Source organism: Lytechinus pictus, chromosome 3 (assembly GCF_037042905.1).
Source record: "Lytechinus pictus isolate F3 Inbred chromosome 3, Lp3.0, whole genome shotgun sequence".
Classification (NCBI taxonomy): Eukaryota; Metazoa; Echinodermata; class Echinoidea; order Temnopleuroida; family Toxopneustidae; genus Lytechinus; species Lytechinus pictus.
The window spans coordinates 82,390,819-82,398,170 of NC_087247.1; positions in this window are offsets into that span (position 1 = coordinate 82,390,819).

The following is a 7,352-nucleotide window of genomic DNA, read 5'->3' on the forward strand; positions in this document are numbered from 1 at the left end:
GATTAAGCGTGAATAAGGCATGAAACAGACATGACCTGTTGTCTTAATCATTGTGCATCTACCATTTTCAAACATGAAATGAGCTGTCAAATATTGTTTTTGCCCTTCTAAACATGCTCAAAGTTGTGATTTGATGAGCCTGGTTAGATCATGGAGTTTTCCCTGGTCAGATCAGGGAATTCCTTGGTCAGAATGGTCAAAGGGGGTTGATATGCTAGAAAGTGCAGAACACACAGTAGTGCTGCATGCATGCAAACTTGGAATGGGCTGAAAAGCACCACTTTTACATAATAGACTGTGTATTCAAAACCACTGAAGCGAGACCAATGAAATTTTTATAGAAGTTAGAACATGAGATGAGCTTCCTAGTTAAATACATTTCATGGAGAATAATTTTTATTTTTTGAAGTAATTTAGCCCCATATAAGAGGGACATTTTTTTTGGGACGCGCTGTATGCGAGCAGCATTCCTACAAAGCGAATGGTAAAAAATAAATGAAATGTCATTTTCTCAGAAAATTGAAAATGGTTTTTATTCTACCTTTTGTATATTAAAGGTCAAGTCTACCCTAGAAAAATGTTGATTTGAATAAATAGAGATAAATCAAACAAGCCTTATGCTGAAAATTTCATCAAAATCAAATGTAAAATAAGAAAGTTATGACATTTTAAAGTTTCGCTTATTTTTCACAAAACAGTAATAAGCACAACTCAGTGACATGCAAATGAGACAGTCGATGATGTCCCTCACTCTATTTCTTTTGTTTTTTATTGTTTGAATTATACAATATTTCATTTTTTTACAGATATCACAATAAGGATCTACTTGATTGAACCTTTTAGTATTAAACAATGCTAATAGCACATGTTCAGGGAGGAATTAATCATTGTTTCACACGACAACGGAGAAAATTTGAATATTTCATATTTCACATAATAAAATACAAAAGAAATAGTGAGTGATGTCTTCAGTCTCCTCATTTGCATACCGACAAGGATGTGAATATAACTTTTTTTTTAATCGAAACTTTAAAATGTCATAACTGTTATTCTACACATCTGATTTTGATGAAATTTTCAGTGTTATGCTTGTTGCATTTTTCTCTTTTTATTCGAATCAACTTTTTGTTGGGGTGGACTTGTCCTTTAATAGACAAATCATTTCACACCTGATCATGAAAAGAAAACAAAAATAAGTCGTCACAAACCATTTAAAAAGTGCAATTCATGCATTTTATATTACATAACATATGGGGCAGCTGCTCGTTTATGACGTCGCAAATCCAAAACTTAAAATTCTATAACGTTCTTAAACTTCGCCAATATTTTTAAATTATTTTTTCTATTTAATACAACAAACTTTTCTTCAGGGTGAACTTTCCCTTTAATTTTTTTTGCTTATGTTGCTATATACTGTTATACTTAATGAAATTATAAAATGCAATGAAAAAAAAATTAAAGAAAAATCATACTCTAAAATCCAAGACTACATATACTTCCATTATTTCATACTTCCATTATGGCGCAAATATTCACTACTGAATGACACGCGCCGTATAAGCTAAAACAACAACAACAACAACATTTAACCCAATACATGTACATGAATAGCCCAAGGTATTTTTCAAATGCATTGTCCAGGATAGGGCGGGATGGCTGCTGTTGAACATGAAATTGTGATAAAAATCTGCAAACCAATTACCCCTAACATAAACTCCAATATTAGATTGTGATAAAATTATCAAAATTTATTTATCATTTAATTATGCCATTTAATGCACTTAAACTGGCATGTTGCTCAGTTGGTAGATTGTCCAACTCACAACCCGGAGGTTTGCATCAGGCGTTAAAAGATGGGAGTTGCTGCTAAACTGTTTGTTGTTCAACGATTTAAGGAATAGAGTAACAAGTGCCAATCTGAGTGCCAATCTGGCACTGCACAGTGGCTTCTGGGCTCATGATCAATTTGGCAAAAAGACATTTTTATTATTTCAGATTTCATTTCAAACAATATGGATTTTTATTTTTCAAAATAAATTAGATCCACTGCAAACTTTTAAATACAACTCCCTAACTAAATTCTGGTCTGGTAAATTTAAACCCTAAGGGGGGGAGGCTGATCCCCCTCCACGACATCTTTGCGATAAATCCGCTGCGCAAATTGTTTTGACCGCGTCGCTCGCTGACTTACTTTCAAGTCTCGTGCAACTTATGATACCAAAATTGCGACCCTCAGGTACACAGTTCATTTCGTAAGTGCATGCTGGCCCAAAATTGCTCATAAACGTGAAATTGTGTAGTTAAATCCAATGCAAATAGTGTTTTTTGCCAAATTGTATCATTATTTTTCCTTTTACTGATTAAAATAAATTAATTCCATCTTGTTTATTGTCAAAAGAAAGTCCCCGAAAATTTCCATTGGAAAAACAAAAAGTCGAAAAACAAGGAAATACGTAAGAAATTTAGGAAACAATAAAATACATAAGTGAACAAATGTGATGTTGTAATTTTTGAAATGCACATTTGATCAGATCCCTATAAAGAGTCTGTGTACCAAAAAATAGCATTTTAGGGGTATTATTCAGTTAATTAGAGCAAACATTTGATTTTACGCATAAATTAGCATAATTAATTAGCAGAATTTGACCTTAAATTTTTGTAGATTATGCTATGGGTAACGTGCGTGCCAGTGTTCATTGCGATTGCGCGATCATCGGCCGAGATCATAAGGGGGGAATCAGCCCCCCCCCCCCTCAGTCTTCTTAGGTGTAAACATAGAGCTAATTGGGACCTTTCGCAAACCTCACGGACGCTAATATTAGGGTCCCCCAACACAAAAGTTAACGCTTAATCATACAATTGATTTTTAAGATTGATTGTACATTATAGTCAATAGAATCAAACGTAGAAAACTGCTCTACCATCAATGCTAAGCTGTTTGTTACAGGGGGGTTACAGGCCCTACAGATCTGCTTTTCGTGTGCAAAATTCTTTCCCGCGACACCCGCACCATACATGCATGTATAGACTAGACACATTCTGGAAAAACAGGCCTATATAAACTTTAAGAAGCATTTTGGGGTAAAAGTTGGAAATCGGACTGTTTCACTCAATTCAAATATGCTGAATCTGATAAGATCGGTTCCCAAGCTAATTTATCATGTTTTGACCACCTAATTTGCATTAAAAAAATGGCTGCCAAATTGACAATTCAGAATATTATTTCGACAATGTTCTTTAATTATATTCGCTTTCACAGACATGAATACTGCAAAATCCTGCATACATACGTGTACCTTTCGGGAAAACTTGTTATTTTTGTTTGCGGCTAATTAATTATGCAAATTTATGCATATTTTGGATCATTATGCTATAATTTGATAATTTCAGCTCAATTGTTTATATTTTTGGTACAAATAGCATTTACATCATTATAAATAATTGTACGGCCCTTAGAATATAATATCACAGTGAATAATAATGTATTTTATTGTTTTTGAATTTCTTATGTATATCTTTGTATTTTGTACCTTTTGTTTTGTACATGTTTTGTTATGGGATCTGTCAAATTATTGATTATCAGTGGCAGAAAATAATAAGCTTCAATTATTTAATTATGTAATCACTTTGTTATTCGCATATATCCATGGGCATAAACATATTCACCCACTCCCACACCCACATCTGCATACAAAGGTAAACTCCTGCACGGAGGGCCTTCCCATTTAAAAGCACACTGGTGGAGATCCAACGAATTTCATGAACCTATCTGTATTCAAGCGAATGTCACTATTAATTGCTTATATTTTTATTATAAAATGGTATCTTGAATTATGATATCAATCAATTCATTCATATTTACAATTTTAGATGATGAATTATTAAATTTGAATCATAACAGTACTGTAATTCTCAACTCCTTAATAGTCAATCAGTTGCATTTAATATCCTTTGGAGTAGTTATGTTCCCGACCAACATAATCTGATCACACATACATGTAAATATATTTAGTGTGTTTTTCTTCAGCAAAATGAAGTGAAAACCGTCTGCTGAAAATGAGATGTCCTGTGTTTTTCTCCATTACGCTCGTCAAATTGTCCCAATATTGAAAAGAAATTATCAGAACTGAACCCACATATAATCCATCTAATTTCTCATTTTGCCTATCAATTAGACCGTTTTCCGTGTTTTAAAAGCCAAGTTTTTATCATTGGACTTCATGAACGGATTACATGTGCATCTCCATAATATATATTTTCCAATGCAGTACTGCACCTGTCCTATCAAGGATTGCCGCTTCATCCAACTTAGAGGCATCCAGCTTCCCCCAGCTTGATATACACCTTTACCTTCGGGGTGTTGGAATGATCAATGTCAGTTATCATCGATTTGGTGTTCAATTGGATGGCTTGATTGATAGGGCAGCCTCATGTTATAAAAGTCATCTCTACTTGTTGAAATCAAACCAATTTAGTACAAGTATTCTGCGGAGGCAGTTCGTATCGAAGTCATCGTGTTTGTGTTCTTGAGATATGTCCGATTCTCATGTCACAGATCCATAGAGAAAACCTAAACTTTTGTCTTGAGAGAGAATCTGCTGTCTAACCAGATCTTGTTTCAGGTGTTAAAATGCTCGGAGTGCACCTTTTCAATACCGCAGTTAATTGTGTAATGTCTTCTAGGCCATTTATCGAACTTCTAATATTCACACATCTTCATGTCTTCATAAGATAGACTATTTCAAATTGATAACGAAGATATCTTTCAGAGGATGGTGGGTTCCTGGAATGTTTGGCGTTCCTGTGGGTGATTATTAATCCACTTATTTTGATCGGTATTAAACCCAACAGCATCCAATAGCTTACCCAGCTCTGATAGGCTGCATGCGAGTCTGAGATATCACCATCAAAGTCTAGGTCGAGAATTTCTTCGATTGTAGAGCCAGGATTTCTCTTTCTATGAGGAAAGCAGTTGCCTAAGTTATGTTTGACTTGTCAACCGGTTTTGATACCAGTGAACATGTCATTCTTCTTGGGAGACTGACAGTCTGTTTTGGAATTGATGATTCTGCACTCCAATGGCAGGTTTCTCTTACCTTACCAACAGAGCTGTATGAAGCTGTATTCATCACTGGCATTCAGTCTCCTGTGACTACCCTTTGATATGGAGTTCCTTGGGAGTCTGTCCTCGTCCCTTGTTCTTCAAACTGTACATCACTCCTCTTGGCTCTGTAATGTGGCAACATGGTGTTGGTATACACTTCTATGCTGATGACATCCAGCTGTATACCTCACTTTTGATCAAAAAGGTAAATATACAGAGGTTCGTGCAGCTGCTGTTGTTGGTGCTGCCATTGAGGATTCGATGTTGGATGAAGGTCAACTTCCTGGAGCTTAACAATAAAAAGCGAAGTACCGGTATCTTGTTCTGTCATCTCCATATATATGCGTAATTATTATGACTACAACTCCAGTCTTAATAGGTGAGGAAGCTATATTTCTGCAGTATGCAAGTCTAGATCTCTTGGCGTAGTCTTCGATAGAACAATGAGCATGAAGAAACACACATCACATGTCTGCCAATCTGCATATTACCTGCTCCACAGAATTGCTGAGATCAGACATTGTCTTACATGAGGTGGTGCAGAAAATATCATCCATGACCGGATAGCCTCTAGACTGGACTTCTGCAACTGTCTCTATGCTGGTTTACCTTCAACAGGCATCTCTAGCACTTTTTAACCATAGGTCACAATGTGAAAATTTGTTCTGCATTGGGCAGTGACTGGGCTGGAAACCTTGTTTTGCCCATGTTTTAACCATTGAGCTAATCTGTGTTTAGCCCCATGTTTTTATCATTTACTCTTCTGTATTCAGTATCGTTCGTCAAAGAATCTTCCAAGGTAAGGATTGGATAAAAGCTGTGGTTTTCAGTTTTCACTTTGATGGTTGACTTGGGGAAAATGTATCGTTGCCACATAAATAAATAAATCGGTAATGACCCAAAAAACTAGTAAGTGATCCAGTAATACAGACCCTTTGCATTTATTACAAATTGTTTTTTGGTTAACTGCCATGATTGCAGTTCTGATGGAGCTGAATCAAAGATATAATTTTGCTGCAAGGATAATAACAATGTACTGATACTTATATCCGATTGATAAACTACACTGCGTGATACGTTTAATTGATTATTTGATATGTTATGAAACATTTTAATATATCTATTTCAAGAAATTTAAGTTCAGCATGATTACAGGTTTTCCAACTTCTAAACTCTTCTTTTCTTACGGGTTCATTGAATTTGGTAAGTGTCATGATTATAGGATCAGCATCAATGTTTTTATATTGGGCATGTCTACTATACCTTGCAAGTATATTACTTTCTATATACAGGTGTGGGTGTGGGAGCATGTGTGTGTATTTGTTCCTGAGTACAATTAACAGTTGTGGTAAAAGAAGTTTATCAAATGATTCAATCATTGAAGCTCAATATTTGTCTGCCATTGATATTATTTTTTTTAAGATCTCATATCAAACATATACAAAGCAAATGGCAGAAAATACAACACAAAAGAAATATCAAAGAACAATAAAATACATATAAAAATTGACTTGAATATTATATTTAAGGGCTAAACAATTATTATAATGATACAAATGCTGTTTGTACTCAAAATAATAAACATTTTAGGTGTAATTTTCAAATTATAGCATAATATTGCAAAATATGCATAAATTTGCATAATTAATTAGCCGCAAACAGAAATAACAAATTTTCCCAAATGGTACATGTTAAGTATGCAGGATTTTGCAGTATCCATATCGGTGAAAGCGAATATTATAAAAGAATATTGTAGAAATAAGATTATAAATTGTCAATTTGGCAGCCATTTTGTTTATGCAAATTAGGTGGTCAAAACATGAAAAATTGGCTTGGGAACCGGTCTTATCAGATTCAGCACATTCAAATTAGGTGAAATAGACCGGTTCCCAACTTTTACCCCAAAATGCTCCTTGAACTCAAATTCTCCCCATATTGGTCTTGTCTAGTACATTACGACTGATGGCTGGAGAAATTCGAAATGAAGCACCTACAATAGATTATGACATGGATAAGAAAGTGGTTTTTCAAACAAATCGAGTACATATTGAGTGAGGAAATAGTTACTGAATTAAGGCTTGGATATAGATCATTACAGTCCATCGAATCGATATTGCATTTAATGTGGATTATTGGTGGATCTCTAGCAATTTATTCCATGGGTCAAATCACCTCTCCAGCAGAAACCATTTCGCATGCGTTGATTATGTACACAGCATGTATACGTCTGAACAAGGAGTTACCTTGG